The following is a 22,953-nucleotide window of genomic DNA, read 5'->3' as shown; positions in this document are numbered from 1 at the left end:
CTGCACTACACCTTCGTTCGGCTATTTTCGCTGAGTATGGAGATGCGGATCATTAGAGACAAGACCCCAGACATCGTGATAGTCGACCCCTTCTACATGCGTGCCAAGATCTTGGGCAGCGTTGGGGACCGGCAAGTCGCGAGTTCATACCGCGAAGGCGTCATTCTGGCAAACCCAAATAAGGATAACTTCCTCGTGCCTTACTTTCCCGAGTAAGTCATCCCCTCACCGCCCCGTAACATATGATTTCTTAGATTTCGTTCGTTCTTTTTTTTCTAACATTCCGTGTTTTGTGCAGTGACACACATTGCACACTCATCCTCTTAAGCCCGAAATATTCCATGGCCACGTATTTCGACTCGGACCGTCAGTCGAAGAAAGACTACACAAATATCAAGAAAGTTCTTGATGATGTTCTCCCCGGCTACGCTAGATCTGGAGGCACCTTCAGCAGGACAGTTCATAGGTACGGCAAGCACGTGTTCACCCACAATACGACGTTCCCCTGCGTCAAGCAGTCGCCTGGCGGTCAGAAGGATGCCTACTACGCCCTCCATCACATGCGGGTGATTGTACGGGACCATAATCACCTTCTGCTACCAAATAATCTCAAAGATTGGGCCGCACGCTTGTCGGCAATCTAGGACGCGGACATCAGAAAAGAATTCTTTCGCATCCAGTCGGAGTTTCGAAAATGATCCATCAAGATGTCCTTCGTACCTTGGGGCAGTTCTACCTCAGATATTAACCATCCAACAGTGAGATAGAAACAACGCTACAAATGCAGGCTGACAACACCCGCGCTTTCATGACCATCACGACAGACGGCGGCTTCATCCTCCGGTCCCTGAGTCGAGTCGAAAGTAGTGATGCTATGTAGTTCTGAAATATCGATTAGCTCATGTTGTAATTAAACTTTAATGAACTTGTATGTCTCTTTGGTTTGGACAGTCGCTCAACTTATATGTAATCGATGCTATTTATTAGTAGGACCATGAATCATGCTATTAATGTCTTGCTTTTCTCTTCCGATCCTTTTGTTGCATACTTATATATTGCTTATGTATTGTCTGTGAATTGCTACTAACGTTTTGTTTGGCTAGTGCATAGAGATGTCGTCGTATGTCGTGTACAAGGGTAAGGTTCCCGGAGTCTACGACGACTGGGAGGAGTGTCGGAGACAGGTTCACCATTTCAGCGGTAATAGTTACAAAGGGTACACCAGTAGGGCGGAGGTGGAAGCTAGATACGCGCGCTATCTAGCGGGAGAGAGGAGGGAGCGGAGGAGGAACTGGATGAAGACCAGTTTCATCGCGATGATTTGATGCTCATCGTGATGACCTTAGCTCTCTTCTATGTGATGGTAGTTTAGATGATCGATATCGACTTGTAATGTGAAGACAAACTCGCTACTCGCGGTCTCGAGACTTGTAATGTTCTAACTTTGTTCGGTATTTTGAATTCGGAGACTAGCTAATATGATGAATTGTATTCAGAGACTAATCTTCTATTGTATTCGATGAATCTGCTGTTTATATGTTTTGTTGTGTATATTCTGTGCAGTAATATATTTTGTAACCTGTGCAAATATCAGAAAAGAAAAAAAATAATTCCTAATATTCATACTAGTGGCGCACCATACAGCACATTAGTGGCGCACTGCTATAAAAAATACTAGTGGCGCATTATCTGTTAGTGCGCCATTAGTAACCCAGAGCACAAGGTAAATATGGCCCCCTGGGAGGCATACTAATGGCGCACCGTGTGACTTACTAATGGCGCACTGCCTGGTGCGGTGCGCCATTAGTATATGTTACTAGTGGCGTGATGATAGTGGCGGACCTGTAGTGCGCCATTAATGGCCGAAACAGGTGCGCCACTAATAAGCCTTTTCCTAGTAGTGCGGGGGTCGCCGGGTTGCCGGGTCGGAACCGTCGTGGAGCGGGACCAGCGAGGTCTTCTTCGGGCCCCTGACCCAGGAGGAGGCGGCGATGGCCGCCGTGACCCGGCGCCTGCGAGGGCGGACGGACCGGATCCAGGCCTTCGCCCAGGCCGAGGTGGAGGCGACGCAGGAGCTGGAGCGCGCCGTGTTTGTAAGTTTTCCGTTGCATTCTGCCTTTTCTTTTTTCGTTGCCTCTTCTTTGTGGGGGCGCGCCAGCGCACCCACTGGGTGTAGCCCCCGAGATTCGGGCCAACTGCGTAGCAGTTGGGTCGAATCTTACCTTGCTGTCTTGTATTGATTGTTGCTTTCTGCAACAACTGGACTCCTACCGGGTCAGCGTCTTCAACCGGCTCCTTGATACACACCGGCGTCTCGAGGAAAGGCTAGCCGCCAAGGAGGAGGAGCTCAGCGCCGCGTCAGGTACTTTGGTTGCATGCTCTTTTTTAGTGGAGGCGCGCTAGCGCACCCACTTGGTGTAGCCCCCGAGATTCGGGCCAACTGCGTAGCAGGTGGGTCGAATCTTAAAGTAGTACTTTGTTTCTAAGTCTCCCTTCTCCAGCCGAGGTGCTGTCTTGGAGGACCCGCCTGATTCGGGCCGGCTTCCACTACGACCGGCTCGTTGCTGACGCCGGTCGGCTTGCAGCCGAGGTGGAGGAGGCGAGGGCGGAGGCGACGGGAGCCCGGCGGGCGCTCGACGAAGCTAGCCAGCTACAGGAGCAGCTGGCGGGCGACAAGGGCTGTCTTGAGGCCGAGGTGGAGCGCCTCAAGGCGGAGGCCGCCAAGATTGTGGAGGCGCAGCAGGCCCTTGCCGAGGCAGACCAGCAACGCAGCAAGCTGGCCGACGAAAAGGGGCACCTCCAGGCCGAGGTGGAGCGCCTGAAGGCGCTGGTGGCCACGGCGGAGGAGACCCGGCAGGGGGAGACCCGACGCCGCGAGGAGGTCGTGAAGGCGGCCGAGGACAAGGACGCTGAGCTGAAGGCGGCCCTTGCCAAGGTCGCCGATCTGGAGAAGGCGCTCCAGTAGCATGACCGCACCATCGCGCTGGAGCAGCGTAGTACGTTGCTGGAAGCGCAGCACCTGGAAGAGTCCTTCTCCAGTAAGTGCTTTCCTTTGGTTTTGTTGTTGCCGGGGGGACTCCGGCCGGCTTCTTGTTCTTGGTGACTTTCTTCTGACTTGCTTTTCTTTTCGACAGGGGCCTTCCCGGAGACGCGCCAGCTGGCGGAGGAGGCGGTCCGCTTTCAGCGCGACCCGCAGAGGATCGTCGGCTCCGGGACTGACCCGCGGATGGCCTGGACCTTCCCGGAGATCGTGACTGCCGTCGAGGCCCGTCTGCGAGTCCTGAGCGAGCAGATGGGGCGGCTCTCGGAGGCCGGAGTGGCGATGACGGCGGCCCTCTGGCCGGGTGCCATCGCGCGCGCCGACCAGCTTCACGCGACTGGTGCGGTGGTTGGAGGCGGGCCCGGACCAGCTTCATGAGTGGCGGGTTTCCGCCGCTCGTGCCGGCACCAAGATGGCGCTCAAGTTCGCGGTGTCTTGGCATCCGGACCTGGCGCTGGATGCGTTGATGGGCTAGCGAGCCAGCTCGGAGAGGCAGCTGCAGGCGGAGGCCGGACGGATCCCGCCCGGGCTAGCTACATCGTTAGGTTCGCCTTCCATGAAGAGTTCCAGCCGGAGTGGGCGGAGGATGGCGGAGTCGTGCCTGCTGACGACTACGACCTGCTTCCGGACGGCCCGGAGGGCAGCTCTAAGGAGACGGACGTCTACCGCGACACGGACGCTGGGGAGGAGGATACTAGCACCTCAGCGGACCCGAGAGCTGCGCAATCCTGCGGCGGGAATGCCTGATTTTTAACTTAGTAAAAATTTATGTTAGGTAGCAGGTCCACCCACCCACTGGGGGTTAACTACGTGTAATGAACTCTGGCCTTGGGCCTGTTTCTGAATTTATGATATATGAGCTTTGTGAATGTTTGCGCTTTTGCTTTTCGTTTTTTCAAGCCCTTTTCCTGCACTCTCCCCTCCTGGGCTTCTCCCCCGCGAGTCTGACGGCCGAGGCTCCGGTCCGTGACAAGGGGTTCGGTCTTTGAGAAGAGCGTGTAGTACTTAGGCTTTCGCAACGTTGAGCGCGAGAGAAACACCCACTGGGCCGGCTAGCGGCAATCTGGCGGGGCCGGGTTGGCGAGCAGCCGATCGTGCGGCAACTTAAAGTGGCGAGGCCGGGTTGAGCGACCCGGCGGTATGCAGAAACTTCGTGGATGCCTGCGTTCTTCCTTTCCGTCTCTGGAGCCGTTTTCTCGCAACTTTCCCCCTTTGGTTTCCCCCCCGCGAGTCTGACGGCCGAGGCTCCGGTCCATGACAAGGAGTTTGGCCTTTGAGAAGAGCGTGCGGCACTTAGGCTTTCGAAACGTTGAGCGCGAGCGAAACACCCACAGGGCCGGCTGGCGGCAATCTGGCAGGGCCGGGTTGGCGAGCAGCCGGTCATTCAGCAACTTAAAGTGGCGAGACCGGGTTGGGCGACCCAGCGGTTCTTGACTTAGTCTTCGTGGCGCGCTGGTGCTTTTGGTCTCATGTGCTTGCCAGCCAACGACCGAAGCCGGTTCTGCGGCTTAGGGCGAAGTGAGAGGCCGTGGCAATCCAACGCGTCAGGAGTTGCTAAGGAGAACGGCGGGTGGCCAAGTGATGTCTACTACGCAACCTTATCCTTGTAGACGTTGTGGGGCCTCCAAGTGCAGAGGTTTGTAGGACAGTAGCAAATTCCCCTCAAGTGGATGATCTAAGATTTATCAATCCGTGGGAGGCGTAGGTTGAAGATGATCTCTCTCAAACAACCCTGCAACCAAATAACAAAGAGTCTCTTGTGTCCCCAACACACCCAATACAATGGTAAATTGTATAGGTGCACTAGTTCGGCGAAGAGATGGTGATACAAGTGCAATATGGATGGCAGATATAGGATTTTGTAATCTGAAAATATAAAAACAGCAAGGTAACTAATGATAAAAGTGAGCACAAACGGTATTGCAATGCTAGGAAACAAGGCCTAGGGTTCATACTTTCACTAGTGCAAGTTCTCTCAACAATAATAACATAATTGGATCATATAACTATCCCTCAACATGCAACAAAGAGTCACTCCAAAGTCACGAATAGTGGAGAACAAACGAAGAGATTATCGTAGGGTATGAAACCACCTCAAAGTTATTCTTTCCAATCAATCTGTTGGGCTATTCCTATAAGTGTCACAAACAGCCCTAGAGTTCGTACTAGAATAACACCTTAAGACACAAATCAACCAAACTCTAATGTCACCTAGGTACTCCAATGTCACCTCAAGTATCCGTGGGTATGATTATACGATATGCATCACACAATCTCAGATTCATCTATTCAACCAACACATAGAACCTCAAAGAGTGCCCCAAAGAATCTACCGGAGAGTCAAGACGAAAACGTGTGCCAACCCCTATGCATAGGTTTATGGGCGGAACCCGCAAGCTGATCACCAAAACATACATCAAGTGAGTCATGGGATATCCCATTGTCACCACAGATACGCACGGCAAGACATACATCAAATGTTCCCAAATCATTAAAGACTCAATCCGATAAGATAACTTCAAAGGGAAAACTCAATCCATTACAAGAGAGTAGAGGGGGAGAAGAAACATAAGATCCAACTATAATAGCAAAGCTCGCGATACATCAAGATCGTATCACCTCAAGAACACGAGAGAGAGATCAAACACATAGCTACTAGTACATACCCTCAGCCCCGAGGGTGAACTACTCCCTCCTCATCATGGAGAGCACCGGGATGATGAAGATGGCCACCGGTGAGGGATCCCCCCTCCGGCAGGGTGCCGGAACAGGGTCACGATTGGTTTTTGGTGGCTACGGAGGCTTGCGGCGGCGGAACTCCCGATCTATTCTGTTCCCCGATCGTTTTAGGGTATATGGATATATATATAGGTGGAAGAAATACGTCAGGGGAGCCACGAGGGCCCACGAGGGTGGAGGGCGCGCTCACGGGGGTGGACGCGCCCCCTGCTTCATGCCTTCCTCGTTGCTTTCTTGACGTGGACTCCAAGTCTCCCGGGTTGCTTTCTTTCCAAAAATAACTTCTCGAGAAGGTTTCATTCCGTTTCGACTGCGTTTGATATTCCTTTTCTTCGAAACACTGAAACAAGGAAAGAAAACAGGAACTGGCACTAGGCTCTGGGTCAATAGGTTAGTCCCAAAAATAATATAAAAGTGCATAGTAAAGCCCACAAAACATCCAATATGGATAATATAATAGCATGAATACTTCATAAATTATAGATACGTTGGAGACGTATCAGCATCCCCAAGCTTAATTCCTGCTCGTCCTCGAGTAGGTAAATGATAAAAGAAATAATTTATGAAGTGTGAATGCTAGCAGGTGCATAAGTTTGATCAATGATAATTGCAATCACCTTTTCTAGCATCATTATATGTCATAACAGTAGCTCAACTCATAGAACTTTTCATGATCAAGTAACAAACTATTCACATGTTAAAGTATAGATCACAAGCTTTCTTGAAAACTATCAAACCGTGTTATTAGTCATCAAACAATTACAATTCATCTTATTTCCAGGAAGAGTCTATGTCAGAGCTTTGATTCCGCAAACTTCACATACTCAACTATCATTTAGTCTTCCATGATTGCTACTACTCAAAGCATATTTTTAGAACAAATAGTATTCATCGAACACAGAAAAAGATAGGGGCTTAATGTTTCGCCTCCCAACCTTTTACCTCAAGGGTAATGTCAACAGTAATAATTCATGCTAAAATATATTTGAATGGCCATATATGCTTAGATCTTTCCATCACATGATGCTTGCCAACTAAAGAGTAGGTTGGAATGAGAAGGAATACTACTGACTCTTGCATAAAAGTAAAAGATAGGCCCTTCGCAGAGGGAAGCAGGGATTTGCAGAGGTGCCAAAGCTCGAAGCAAAAACAGAGATGAAAATAATTTTGAGAGGTATGTTTTCATTGTCAACATAACGACCAAGAGTTCCCAATATCTTCCATACTACATACATTATAGGCGGTTCCCAAACAGAAAGGTAAAGATTTTTACTCGCCCTCCACCAACAATCATCAATCCATGGCTTGCCCGAAACAACGGGTGCCTCCAACTAACATCAAACCTGGGGGAGTTTTTTTTGCAATTATTTTTGATTTTATTTTGATCTTTTGATCATGGGACTGGGCATCCCAGTTACCAGCCATTTTCTCGTGAATGATGAGCGGAGTCCACTCATCGTGAGAATAACCCACCTAGCATGGAAGATACTGCTAACCCGTAGTCGCTACATGAGCGATTCGGGCGTACAAAACAGATTTTTATTTGAAGGTTTAGAGTTTGGCACATGCAAATTTACATGGAACGGCAGGTAAATACCGCATATAGGTAGATATGGTGGACACTCATGGAAGAAACTTGGTTCAAGGGATTTGGATGCACAAGCAGTATTCCCGCTTAGTACAGATATTTTGGCTAGCAAAGGATTCTAAATAGCAAGCACCACATGTTAGAGGATCCATAACAACATAACTTCTATACAAATATACCCAAGCATAACTCATTATGTTGTCTTCCTTGTCCAACTTCAACTAATTTGCTCAGGTTTGAAAATAATTAATGGGGCTCACAATCATAGAAGATGTCCAAGATAGTATATTTATATGTGAAATCTCCCTTCCTTCAATATTCTTTCATGAATTACTCAAGTGACCAATACAATGTTTGCTAACCTTCAATAAATTTACCACCTCTACTTCTTAGATGTAAAGTCATTACTCCCCATGGGATAAGCATATGAAACATATATAATTTCAGATTTATGACATTCAAATCATTCAACCATTTACTCATAGGATATAAGTGAAGCACACGAGTAATTGACAAACTACTCCAAAAAGATATAAGTGAAGATCAATGAGTAGTTAAATAATTATGTAGCTATGTGAAGACTCTCTAACATTTAAGAATTTAAGATCTTGGTATTTTATTCAAGCAGCAAGCAAAACAAAATAAAATGACATTTCAAGGATATCACACATCATGTGAAGAAGCAAAAACTTAGGTTCAACCGATACTAACCGATAATTGTTGAAGAAGAAAGGTGGGATGCCTACCGGGGCATCCCCAAGCTTAGATGCTTGAGAATTCTTGAAATATTATATTGGGGTGCCTTTGGCATCCCCAATCTTGAGCTTTTGTGTCTCCTTAATTCCTTTTGTATCACGGTTTCCTAAATCTCGAAAGCTTCATCCACACCAAACTCAACAAGAACTCGTGAGATAAGTTAGTATAAACTAATGCAAAAACCTTATCATTCTATACTGTAGCAAATCACAAAAATTATTATTCAAAATTGCATACTAAATGTCTCTGCATATTTAATATTCCTATCCTCAAATAGAATCATTAAACAACCAAATATATGCAAACAATGCAAACATAACAGCAATCTGCCAAAACAGTACAGTGTGTAAAGAATGCAAGATTCACCATACTTCCCTAACTCCAAAAATTATGAAATAAAATACCCACTGTAGTAAATTTATCATAGCTTCTTATGCAATAGGTTTCAACATTTTATCACATTCTGACATTTCTAGGGAATTTTTGCACAGCGGTAAACTTTCTGTTTTGAAACAGCAACATGTATACTTGCAAAATAAGCATGGTAAAAGCTATCCTTGACATTTTTATTTAAAATAAAGATGCAAAACATTATTCTAAATAACAGCAAGCAAATCCTAGCAAAATAAAATGATGCTCCAAGCAAAACACATATCATGTGGTGAATAAAAATATAGCACCAAGTAAAGTTACCGATAGACGAACACGAAAGAGGGGATGCCTTCCGGGGCATCCCCAAGCTTAGGCTCTTCGTTGTCCTTGAATATTACCTTGGGGTGCCTTGGGATCCCCAAGCTTAGGCCCTTTCCACTCCTTATTACATAGTCCATCGAATCTTTACCCAAAACTTGAAAACTTCACAACACAAAACTTAACAGAAAACTCGTGAGCTCCGTTAGCGAAAGAAAACAAAACACCACTTCAAGGTACTGTAATGAACTCATTCTTTATTTTTTATTGGTGTTAAACCTACTGTATTCCAACTTCTCTATGGTTTGTAAACTATTTTACTAGCCATAGATTCATCAAAATAAGCAAACAACACACGAAAAAACAGAATCTGTCAAAAACAGAACAGTCTGTAGTAATCTGTATCAAACGTATACTTCTGGAACTCCAAAAATTCTAAACTAAATTTGTGGACCTGAGGAATTTGTCTAGTAATCATCTGCAAAAATAATCAACTAAATATCACTCTCCAGTAAAAAGTTTTAGCTAATCTCGTGAGCGCTAAAGTTTCTGTTTTTTACAGCATGATCATAAAGACTTCACCCAAGTCTTCCCAAAGGTTCTACTTGGCACATACACTAATTAAAACACAAAACCACATCTAAACAGAAGATAGATGGATTATTTATTCCTAAACAGAGCAAAAAATCAAGAAACAAAAATAAAATTGGGTTGCCTCCCAACAAGCGCTAACGTTTAACGCCCCTAGCTAGGCATGATGATTTCAATGATGCTCACATAAGAGATAAGAATTGAAACATAAAGAGAGCATCATGAAACACATGGCAAGAACATTTAAGTCTAACCCACTTCCTATGAATAGGGATTTTTTGAGCAAACAATTTATGGGAAAAATAATCAACTAGCATAGGAAGGCAAAACAAGCAAATCTTCAAGATTTTCAACACATAGAGAGGAAACTTGATATTATTGCAATATGTAGAAGCATATGATCCTCTCTCATAATAATTTTCAGTAGCATCATGAATGAATTAAACAATATAACCAGCACCTAAAGCATTCTTTTCATGATCTGCAAGCATAGAATTTTCACTACTCTCTACATAAGCAAATTTATTCTCATCAATAGTAGTGGGAGCAAACTCAACAAAATAACTATCATGTGATTGAAAATCAAGATCAAGATGACAAGTTTCATGGTTATCATTATTCTTTATAGCATACGAGTCATCACAATAATCATCATAGATAGGAGGCGTGCTTTTATCATAGTAAATTTGCTCATCAATGCTTGGGGGACAAAAAATATCATCTTCATCAAACATAGCTTCCCCAAGCTTGTGGCTTTGCATATCATTAGCATCATGGGTATTCAAAGAATTCATACTAACAAAATTGCAATCATGCTCATCATTCAAAGATTTAGTGCCAAACATTCTAATGCATTCTTCCTCTAGCAATTGAGCAAAATTATCGGAATCCTTATTTTCAGGGAAGATATTAAAAAGATGAAGCATATGAGGCACCCTCAATTCCATTTTTTTGTAGTTTTCTTTTATAGAAGAAACTAGTGATAAAACAAGAAACAAAAAGATTCGATTGCAAGATCTAAAGATATACCTTCAAGCACTCACCTCCCCGGCAACGGCGCCAGAAACTGCTTGATGTCTACTACGCAACCTTCTCCTTGTAGACGTTGTTGGGCCTCCAAGTGCAGAGGTTTGTAGGACAGTAGCAAATTTCCCTCAAGTGGATGACCTAAGGTTTATCAATCCGTGGGAGGCATAGGTTGAAGATTGTCTCTCTCAAACAACCTTGCAACCAAATAACAAAGAGTCTCTTGTGTCCCCAACACACCCAATACAATGGTAAATTGTATAGGTGCACTAGTTCGGCGAAGAGATGGTGATACAAGTGCAATATGGATGGTAGATTTAGGTTTTTGTAATCTGAAATTATAAAAACAGCAAGGTAACTAATGATAAAAGTGAGCACAAACGGTATTGCAATGCTAGGAAACAAGGCCTATGGTTCATACTTTCACTAGTGCAAGTTCTCTCAACAATAATGACATAATTGGATCATATACCTATCCCTCAACATGCAACAAAGAGTCACTCCAAAGTCACTAATAGCGGAGAACAAACGAAGAGATTATCGTAGGGTACGAAACCACCTCAAAGTTATTCTTTCCAATCAATCCATTGGGCTATTCGTATAAGTGTTACAAACAGCCCTAGAGTTCGTACTAGAATAACACCTTAAGACACAAATCAACCAAAACCCTAATGTCACCTAGATACTCCAATGTCACCTCAAGTATCCGTGGGTATGATTATACGATATGCATCACACAATCTCAGATTCATCTATTCAACCAACACATAGAACCTCAAAGAGTGCCCCAAAGTTTCTACCAGAGAGTCAAGACGAAAACGTCTGCCAACCCCTATGCATAGGTTCATGGGTGGAACCCGCAAGTTGATCACCAAAACATACATCAAGTGAGTCACGTGATATCCCATTGTCACCATAGATACGCACGGCAAGACATACATCAAGTGTTCTCAAATCATTAAAGACTCAATCCGATAAGATAACTTCAAAGGGAAAACTCAATCCATTACAAGAGAGTAGAGGGGGAAAAGAAACATAAGATCCAACTATAATAGCAAAGCTCGCGATACATCAAGATCGTATCACCTCAAGAACACGAGAGAGAGAGAGAGATCAAACACATAGCTACTGGTACATACCCTCAGCCCCGAGGGTGAACTACTCCCTCCTCGTCATGGAGAGCACCGGGATGATGAAGATGGCCACCGGTGAGGGATCCCCCCTGCGGCAGGGTGCCAGAACAGGGTCTCGATTGGTTTTTGGTGGCTACAGAGGCTTGCGGCAGCGGAACTCCCGTTCTATTATGTTCCCCGATCGTTTTAGGGTATATGGATATATATAGGCGGAAGAAATACGTCAGGGGAGCCACGAGGGGCCTACGAGGGTGGAGGGCGCACCCAGGGGGGTGGGCGCACCCCCCTGCCTCGTGCCTTCCTTGTTGCTTTCTTGATGTGGACTCCAAGTCTCCCGGGTTGCTTTCTTTCCAAAAATAACTTCTACAGAAGGTTTCATTCCATTTCGACTCCGTTTGATATTCCTTTTCTTCGAAACACTGAAACAAGGAAAAAAACAGGAACTGGCACTGGGCTCTCGGTCAATAGGTTAGTCCCAAAAATAATATAAAAGTGCATAGTAAAGCCCATAAAACATCCAAGATGGATAATATAATAGCATGAATACTTCATAAATTATAGATACGTTGGAGACGTATCACCAAGCCGGCCAGCCCCCGAGCCCCCGGGTCGAGCGAGTCGACCCGGTGGTCGAGTTGGTTTAAGAGGAAAGTAATGCACAAATGTAGGAGACACAACAGCTTGGTCACAAAAGGGCAGTCCCCGAGCGTCGTTCGGGGATCCCATGGTTTTCAGATGATTACAAAAGGCAGCGATACATACGTGCACACGGCTAACAGTAAAACATGCGGAGGATCTTTGCATTCCATGGCCGGGTTGTTTCTTCACCGGCGGTGTCCCTCTTGCGCTTGTTTGACTTGCGGGCATCGATGAGGTAGTACGTGTTGCGATCGCACAAGGCCTTGCTGACGATGAAGGGGCTGATACGTCTCCAACGTATCTATAATTTTTGATTGTTCCATGCTATTTTATTATCCATCTAGGATGTTTTATATGCATTTATATGCCATTTTATATGATTTTTGGGACTAACCTATTAACCTAGAGCCCAGTGCCAGTTTCTGTTTTTTCCTTGTTTTTGAGTCTTGCAGAAAAGGAAAACCAAACGGAGTCCAATTGAGCTGAAATTTGATGGAGATCATTTTTGGACCAGAAGAAGCCCACGGAGTACCGGAGGTGGGCCATAAGACTTCCGAGGCCACCACGAGGGTGGGGGCGCGCCCTACCCCCCTGGGCGCGCCCCCTGCCTCGTGGCCGCCTTGGGGACCCCCTGACTAGTTCCCGACTCCAACACCTCTTATATAACCCCAAACTTCCAGAAAGAAACCTAGATCGGGAGCTCCGCCACCGCAAGCCTCTGTAGCCACCGAAAACCAATCTAGACCCGTTTCGGCACCCTGCCGGAGGGGGGAATCCCTCTGCGGTGGCCATCTTCATCATCCCGGCGCTCTCCATGACGAGGAGGGAGTAGTTCACCCTCGGGGCTGAGGGTATGTACCAGTAGCTATGTGTTTGATCTCTCTCTCTCTCTCTCTCTCTCTCTCTCTCTCTCTCTCGTGTTCTTGAGGTGGTACGATCTTGATGTACCGCGAGCTTTGCTATTATAGTTGGATCTTATGATGTTTCTCCCCCTCTACTCCCTTGTAATGGATTGAGTTTTCCCATTGAAGTTATCTTATTGGATTTGAGAACACTTGATGTATGTATTGCATGTGCTTATCTGTGGTGACAATGGGATATCACGTGATCTACTTGATGTATGTTTTTGTGATCAACTAGCGGGTTCGTGACCTCGTGAACTTATGCACAGGGGTTGGCACACGTTTTCGTCTTGACTCTCCGGTAGAAACTTTGGGGTACTCTTTGAAGTACTTTGTGTTGGTTTGAATAGATGAATCTGAGATTGTGTGATGCATATCGTATAATCATACCCATGGATACTTGAGGTGACATTGGACTATCTAGGTGACATTAGGGTTTTGGTTGATTTGTGTCTTAAGGTGTTATTCTAGTACAAACTCTATGATAGATCGAACGGAAAGAATAGCTTCGTGTTATTTTACTACGGACTCTTGAATAGATCAATCGGAAAGGATAACTTTGAGGTGGTTTCATACCCTACCATAATCTCTTCGTTTGTTCTCCGCTATTAGTGACTTTGGAGTGACTCTTTGTTGCATGTTGAGGGATAGTTATATGATCCAATTATGTTATTATTGTTGAGAGAACTTGCACTAGTGAAAGTATGAACCCTAGGCCTTGTTTCCTAGATTTGCAATACCGTTTGTGCTCACTTTTATCATTAGTTACCTTTCTATTTTTATATTTTCAGATTACAAAAATCTATATCTACCGTCCATATTGCACTTGTATCACCATCTCTTCGCCGAACTAGTGCACCTATACAATTTACCATTGTATTGGGTGTGTTGGGGACACAAGAGACTCTTTGTTATTTGGTTGCAGGGTTGTTTGAGAGAGACCATCTTCATCCTACGCCCCCACGGATTGATAAACCTTAGGTCATCCACTTGAGGGAAATTTGCTACTATCCTACAAACCTCTGCACTTGTAGGCCCAATAACGTCTACAAGAAGAAGGTTGCGTAGTAGACATCAAGCAGTTTCTGGTGCCGTTGCCGGGGAGGTGAGTGCTTGAAGGTATATCTTTAGATCTTGTAATCGAATCTTTTAGTTTCTTGTTTTATCACTAGTTTAGTTTATAAAGGAAAACTACAACAGAAAATGGAATTAAGGTAGCCTCATATGCTTCATCTTTTTAATGTCTTTCGTGAAAATAAGGATTCCAATAATTGTGCTAAAGTGCTAGAAGAAGAATGCATTAGATTGTTTGGCACTAAATATTTCAATGATGAGCATGATTGCAATTTTGTTAGTATGAATTCCTTGAATATTCATGATGCTAATGATATGCAAAGCCACAAGCTTGGGGATGCTATGTTTGATGAAGATGATATGTTTTGTCCCCCAAGTTTTGATGAGAAAATTTATTTTGATGAAAGCATGCCTCCTATTTATGATGATTATATTGATGAAGGTGGGTTTGGAAGAGTGTCAACTTTAGGAAGTAATGACCCCACTATTTTGGAGGGTGTTGAATCTTATAATATTTATGAAAGTGGATTTGGAGATGTCATGACTTTATTTAGTGATGAATCCACTATTTTGGAGGGTGTTGAATCTTATAATATTTATGAAAGTGGATTTGGAGAGGCCATGACTTTATTTAGTGATGAATCCACTATTTCGGAAGAAGTTTCAATTGATTATGAGAATAAAGTTGCTATCTATGATGATTATTGTGATGACATGTACGCTATAAATAATAATGATAACCATGAAACTTGTCATCATGATTTTAATTTTCAATTGGATTATGCCTCACATAATAGTTATTTTGTTGAGTTTGCTCCCACTACTATTCATGAGAAGAAGTTTGCTTATGTGGAGATTAATAAAATTTATGTGCTTGTAGATCATGAAAAGAATGATTTATGTGATGGTTATATTGTTGAATTCATTCATGATGATACTGAAAATTATTATGAGGGAGGAATATATGCTCGTAGGAATTGCAATAATATCAAGTTTCCTCTCTATGTGCTTAAAGTTTTAATGTTATGCTTGTTTTGCCTTTCTATGCTAGTTGATTATTGTTCCCATAAGTTGTTTCCTCACAAAATCCCTATGCATAGGAATTGCGTTAGACTTAAATGTTCTTGCCATGTGTTTCATGATGCTCTCTTTATTTTTCAATTCTTATCTTTTATGTGAGCATCATTGAAATCATCATGCCTAGCTAGGGGCGTTAAACGTTAGCGCTTGTTGTGAGGCAACCCAATTTTATTTTTGTTGCTTGCTTTTTTTCTCCTGTTTAGTAATTAATAATCTATCTAGCCTCTGGTTAGATGTGGTTTTATGTTTTAATTAGTGTTTGTGCCAAGTAGAACCTTTGGGAAGACTTGGGTGAAGTCTTTATGATCTTGCTGTAAAAAACAGAAACTTTAGGGCTCATGAGATGTGCTGCCATTTTTTTTACTGGAGAGTGCTTTTAGGTTGATTATTTTTGCAGATGATTAATAGACAAATTCCTCAGGTCCACCAATTTATTTCAGAATTTTTGGAGTTACAGAAGTATACGTTTGATACAGATCACTACAGATTATTCTGTTTTTGACAGATTCTGTTTTCTATGTGTCGTTTGCTTATTTTGATGAATCTATGAGTAGTATCGGAGGGTAAGAACCATAGAGAAGTTGGAATACAGTAGATATTACACCAATATGAATTTATAATGAGTTCACAACAGTACCAAAAGTGGTGATTTATTTTCTTATACTAACGGAGCTTACGAGTTTTCTATTGAGTTTTGTGTTGTGAAGTTTTCAAGTTTTGGGTAAAGATTCGATGGACTATGAAATAAGGAGTGGAAAGAGCCTAAGATTGGGGAATCCCAAGGCAACCCATGGTAATATTCAAGGACAACCAAGTGCCTAGGGTTGGGGATGCCCCGGATGGCATCCCCTCTTTCGTCTTCGTTCATCGGTAACTTTACTTGGAGCTATATTTTTATTCACCACATGATATGTGTTTTGCTTGGAGAGTCATTTTATTTTCTTTAGTTTTGCTTGCTGTTTGAATAAAATAACAAGATGTGAAATTCTCTAATGTTAGAGAGTCTTCACATAGTTACATAATTATTCAACTACTAATTGATCTTCACCTATATCTTTCGGAGTAGTTTGTCATTTGCTCTAGTGCTTCACTTATATCCTTTTAGAGCACGACGGTGGTTTTATTTTGAAGAAATAGATGAACTCTCATGCTTCACTTATATTATTTTGGGAGTCTTTAGAACAGCATGGCAATTTTCTTTGGTTATGAATTTAGTCCTAATATGATAGGAATCCAAGAGGGATATAATAAAAACTTTCATATAGAGTGCATTGAATACTATGAGAAGTTTGACACTTGATCATTGTTTTGAGATATGAAGATGGTGATATTAAAGTTGTGCTAGTTGAGTAGTTGTGAATTTGAGAAATACTTGTGCTGAAGTTTGCAAGTCCCGTAGCATGCACGTATGGTAAACGTTGTGTGACAAACTTGGAACATGAGGTGTTCTTTGATTCTCATCCTTATGAGTGGCGGTCGTGGACGAGCGATGGTCTTTTCCTACCAATCTATCCCCCTAGGAGCATGCGCGTAGTGCTTGGTTTTTTATGACATGTAGATTTTTGCAATAAGTATGTGAGTTCTTTATGACTAATGTTGAGTCCATGGATTATACGCACTCTCACCCTTCCATCATTGCTAGCCTCTTCGGTATCGTGCATTGCCCTTTCTCACCTTGAGAGTTGGTGCAAACTTCGCCGGTGCATCCAAACCCCTTGATATGATACGCTCTATCACACATAAACATCCTTATATCTTCCTCAAAACACCCACCATACCTACCTATTATGGCATTTCCATAGCCATTCCGAGATATATTGCCATGCAACATTCCACCGTTCCGTTTATTATGACACGCTTCATCATTGTCATATTGCCTTGCATGATCATGCAGTTGACATCATATTTGTGGCAAAGCCACCATGCATAATTTCATAAATGTCACTCTTATTTCATTGCCCATCCCGGTACACTACCGGAGGCATTCATATAGAGTCATATTTTGTTCTAGTATCGAGTTGTAATCATTGAGTTGTAAATAAATAGAAGTGTGATGATCATAATTAATAGAGCTATGTCCCAATAAAAAAAGGCCAAAAAAAGAAAGGCCAAATAAGAAAAAGAAAAAAAATATAGGCCGAATAAAAAAAGGAGGGCCCAAAAAAAAGAAATAAAAAGGGACAATGCTACTATCCTTTTTGCACACTTGTGCTTCAAAGTAGCACCATGATCTTTATGATAGAGAGTCTCTTATACTGTCACTTTCATATACTAGTGGGAATTTTTCATTATAGAACTTGGCTTGTATATTCCAACAATGGGCTTCCTCAAATGCCCTAGGTCTTCGTGAGCAAGCAAGTTGGATGCACACCCACTTAGTTTTTTTGTTGAGCTTTCATACATTTATAGCTCTAGTGCATCTGTTGCATGGCAATCCCTACTCCTCACATTTACATCAATTGATGGGCATGTCCATAGCCCGTTGATTAGCCGCGTCGATGTGAGACTTTCTCCTTTTTTGTCTTCTCCACACAATCTCCATCATCATATTCTATTCCACCCATAGTGCTATGTCCATGGCTCACGCTCATGTATTGCGTGAAAGTTGAAAAAGTTTGAGAATACTAAAGTATGAAACAATTGCTTGGCTTGTCATCGGGGTTGTGCATGATGAGAGCATTCTTGTGTGATGAAAATGGAGCATGTCCAAACTATATGATTTTGTAGGGATGAACTTTCTTTCGCCATGTTATTCTGAGAAGACATGATTGCTTAGTCAGTATGCTTGAAGTATTATTATTTTTATGTCAAAATTAAACTTTTGTCTTGAATCTTATGGATCTGACTTTTCATGCCACTATAAAGAAGATTACATTGATAAATATGTTAGGTCGCATTCCACATCAAAAATTCTGTTTTTATCATTTACCTACTCGAGGACGAGCAGGAATTAAGCTTGGGGATGTTTGATACGTCTCCAACGTATCCATAATTTTTGATTGTTCCATGCTATTATATTATCCATCTAGGATGTTTTATATGCATTTATATGCTATTTTATATGATTTTTGGGACTAACCTATTAACCTAGAGCCCAGTGCCAGTTTCTGTTTTTTCCTTGCTTTTGAGTCGTGCAGACAAGGAAAACCAAACGGAGTCCAATTGAGCTAAAATTTGATGGAGATCATTTTTGGACCAGAAGAAGCCCACGGAGTACCGGAGGTGGGCCAGAAGAGTCCCGAGGACACCACGAGGGTGGGGGCGCGCCCTACCCCCTGGGCGCGCCGCCTACCTCCTGGCCGCCTCGGGGACCCCCCTGACTTGTTCCTGACTCAACACCTCTTATATAACCCCAAACTTCCAAAAAGATACCTAGATCGAGAGTTCCGCCGCCGCAAGCCTCTGTAGCCACCGAAAACCAATCTAGACCCGTTCCGGCACCCTGCCGGAGGGGGGAATCCCTCTCCGGTGACCATCTTCATCATCCCGGCGCTCTCCATGACGAGGAGGGAGTAGTTCACCCTCGGGCTGAGGGTATGTACCAGTAGCTATGTGTTTGATCTCTCTCTCTCGTGTTCTTCAGGTGGTACGATCTTGATGTACCGCTGGCTTTGCTACTATAGTTGGATCTTATGATGTTTCTCCCCCTCTACTCCCTTGTAATGGATTGAGTTTTCCCTTTGAAGTTATCTTATCGGATTGAGTCTTTAAGGATTTGAGAACACTTGATGTATGTCTTGCATGTGCTTATCTGTGGTGACAATGGGATATCATGTGATCTACTTGATGCGTGTTTTGTTGATCAACTTGCGGGTTCTATGACCTCGTGAACTTATGCATAGGGTTGGCACACGTTTTCGTCTTGACTCTCCGGTAGAAACTTTGGGGCACTCTTTGAAGTACTTTGTGTTGGTCTGAATAGATGAATCTGAGATTGTGTGATGCATATCGTATAATCATACCCATGGATACTTGAGGTGACATTGGAGTATCTAGGTGACATTAGGGTTTTGGTTGATTTGTGTCTTAAGGTGTTATTCTAGTACGAACTCTATGATAGATCGAACGGAAAGAATAGCTTCGTGTTATTTTACTGCGGACTCTTGAATAGATCGATCAGAAAGGATAACTTTGAGGTGGTTTTGTACCCTACCATAATCTCTTCGTTTGTTCTCCGCTATTAGTGACTTTGGAGTGACTCTTTGTTGCATGTTGAGGGATAGTTATATGATCCAATTATGTTATTATTGTTGAGATAACTTGCACTAGTGAAAGTATGAACCCTAGGCCTTGTTTCCTAGCATTGAAACACCGTTTGTGCTCACTTTTACCATTAGTTACCTTGCTGTTTTTATATTTTTAGATTACAAAAACCTATATCTACCGTCCATATTGCACTTTTATCACCATCTCTTCGCCAAACTAGTGCACCTATACAATTTACCATTTTATTGGGTGTGTTGGGGACACAAGAGACTCTGTGTTATTTGGTTGCAGGGTTGTTTCAGAGAGACCATCTTTATCCTACGCCTCCCACGGATTGATAAACCTTAGGTCATCCACTTGAGGGAAATTTGCTACTGTCCTACAAACCTCTGCACTTGGAGGCCCAAGAATGTCTACAAGAAGAAGGTTGCGTAGTAGACATCAGGGGCCCTCCTATGGGGAGGACAGCTTGTGTTGGCCGGTTTGCTCTTGGACGAGCCAGAGGACAAGATCTCCCTCCCGGAAAGTGAGGGGCTTGATCTTCTTGCTGTGGTAATGCCTCAGGCCTTGCTGGTAGATGACTGAGCGACTGAGCAATAGGATATGTGCTTCTTCGAGCAGGTCGACGCCGCCTTCGCGGGCTTCCTTGGCTTCGGCTTCCGTGTACATCGTGACGCGCGGTGAGTCGAACTCGACGTCGGTCGGGATGACGGCTTCTGCTCCATAGATGAGGAAGAATGGGGTGAACCCAGTCGACCGGTTTGGCATGGTGCGGAGACTCCAGAGGACGGCCGGCAACTCGTCAAGCCAACTGCCGGGCGAACGGATGAGCGGCTCGACGAGTCGCGGTTTGATGCCGAATAGGATGAGGCCGTTGGATCGGTCGACCTGGCTGTTGGACTGCGGATACGATGGAAGCCAGGTCTAGGCGGATGCCGGAGATGGAGCAGTACTGTGCGAGCGCACCCTTGGCGAAGTTGGTGCCATTGTTCGTGATGATGTTGTTCGGCATGCCGTAGCGCCCCGCGATGTCCTTGACGAATCGGACGGCCATTGGCCCGTCCAGCTTCTTGATTGGCCTCGCTTTGATCCATTTGGTGAAGTTATCCACTGCCACCAGCAAATGCGTCATGCCGCCTCAAGCGTCTTGAAGGGCCCCACCATGTCGAGTCCCCAGACCGCTAATGGCCAGGCGATCGGGATGGTCCGGAGTGCCGACACCGGCTGGTGGCTGCGCTTGCTGAAGCGCTGGCATACCTTGCACTTGAGGATGAGTGACTCTGCGTCTTCGAGGGCCGTGGGCCAGTAGAAACCGTGGCGGAAAGCCTTGGCTACCAGGGACCGTGAGGCGGCATGGTGCCCGCACTCGCCCTGGTGTATGTCGAGGAGGATCTCAATGCCCTTGTCTTGCTCGACGCAGCGCTGGAATACGCCGGTGGAGCTACGCTTGACGAGCTCGTTGCTGATGATGTTGTAGGCGGACGCTCGGTGCTGCACTTGCCGAGCTTCAGTCTCGTCCATGGGGAGGACCCCGTTCTCCAGGAACTCCGAGATGGGGAGGGCCCAGGATGGTGCCGTCACTATGGCGAAGACGGCTACCATTTCGGGCTCTTGGGCGGCAGCCCCCGAGCTGGGTTCGGCAGTCCCCTAGCCAGGTTCGACAGTTCCCGGGCCGGGTTGAGGTGCGGCCGGGTTGGGTGGAGCAGTCCCCAGGCCAGTTTGACACGAGGCCGGGTCGGATGGGACGTGGATGGGCTCGGAGTCCGGAGACGGCTTGACGGACGGTTTGTGCAGATGCTCGAGGGAGACACTGGACGGAATGGCCTGTCGGGATGAGGCGATCTTGGCGAGTGGGTCAGCCGCCTCATTCTCTGCACGCGGGACATGGAGGAACTCGCAACCCTCGAAGAATCCAGACAGCCTTTCGACGAGGAAGCGGTAGCTTGCCATGTTGGAGTCGTGGGCGTCCCACTCGCCGGAGCACTGCTGCACCACTAGGTCCAATGGCCATAGCTCAGGATGTGCCGAATGCCGAGTTCCTTGGCAAGCCGGAGGCCGTGCACAAGGGCTTCGTATTCGGTGACATTGTTGCAGGCGGCGAAGTGGATCTGCAGTGCGTACTTGAGCCGGTCGCACTTGGGGGAGGACAGCACGATGCCGGCCCCTAGACCGAGTTGCATCTTCGAGCCATCGAAGTGCATGCGCCAGTGAGTCGAGTCCGGTGGCGGCAGCAAGTACTGGGTCTCGGTTTGGTCGACGAGGAAGTTGGCCAAAGCTTGGGACTTGATCGTAGTGCGGGGCTCGTAGAGGATGGTCTTCCGGGTTCAGCTTCACTTTCTTGGTCTCCTTGGAGGGCTTGAACAAGGCCTCGTCGGCCGGGTCCACTTTCTTGGTCTCCTTGGAGGGCTTGAACAAGGCCTCGTCGGCCGGGTCCTCGGCCGGGATCGGTGCGGCTGACGCTTCTTGGGCCAAGGCGACGATCCAGTCGAGCTGGTGCTGCTCCTCGGCTACGACCAGCGACTCGGCCAGCTTGGCGCCGTCTCGGGCGCACTCTATGGACTTGCGGTAGTCGCCGGTGACGGTGATGAGGCCCTTCGGACCCGGCAGCTTTATCTTCAGGTAGGCATAGTGGGGAACCGCCATGAATTTGGCAAGTGCGGGTCGGCCCAGCAGCGCATGGTACACGCTGGACAGGTCCACCACCTCGAACCTGATTGGCTCGTGTCGGAAGTGGCTGCTGTCGCCGAATAGGACGTCGAGCCGGATCTGGCCGATTGGGGAGCAGGAGAGGCCGGGAACGATGCCGTGGAAGATCGTCCGGGTTGGCTCCAGGTCCTTGGCCTCGAGGGCGAGCTTGGTCATGGTGTCGCGGTAGAGGATGTTGATGCTGCTGCCACCGTCGATGAGAACCCGGGAAAACTTGCACGTGCACCGAGGCGCGACGATGGTGGGGTCAAGGACGAGGTCGTAACCACCAGGGTTCGGCATGACGGCCGGGTGGTCCTCCCGAGTCCAGGTGACCGGGCGCTCCGACCAGTGCATGTATTCCGTCTTGGCCGGGATGACGGTGTTCACCTCCTGCCGGAGGAGACGCTCGCTGCGCTTGTCGTCACCGAGGCTGGTGAAGACGACATAGGTCGCGTTCTGGGCTGGGTAGGCGTCGTCGCGCATCGCACCGCCAGCCGGCCGCGGCGGAGGGGCGGAGGCGGCTGTCCCGCTCCTGGAGCCGTGGCCGGGTGAGACGGGATGCCGCCCCTTTGGATGCGCTTGGTGATGGCGCACTGCCGAAGCGTGTGCGTGGACGGCCTCGCGCCGCTGTGGTGCTTGCAGGGAGCGTCGAGCATCTCCTCGAAACTCCTGGCGGGTTGCCACGTCGTCTTGCCGGTCTACCGGCACTTGGCGGTCGGGTCGGCCGCGGGCGCCTGCTCGGCGGCCGCGACGAGCCGGTTGTTGTAGCGCTGGGCCGGCTGATCGGCCTTGCGCTTGTTG

This window comes from Triticum aestivum, chromosome 6D (genome assembly GCF_018294505.1).
Source record: "Triticum aestivum cultivar Chinese Spring chromosome 6D, IWGSC CS RefSeq v2.1, whole genome shotgun sequence".
Lineage (NCBI taxonomy): Eukaryota > Viridiplantae > Streptophyta > Magnoliopsida > Poales > Poaceae > Triticum > Triticum aestivum.
Note: the sequence above shows the minus strand (reverse complement) of the source record.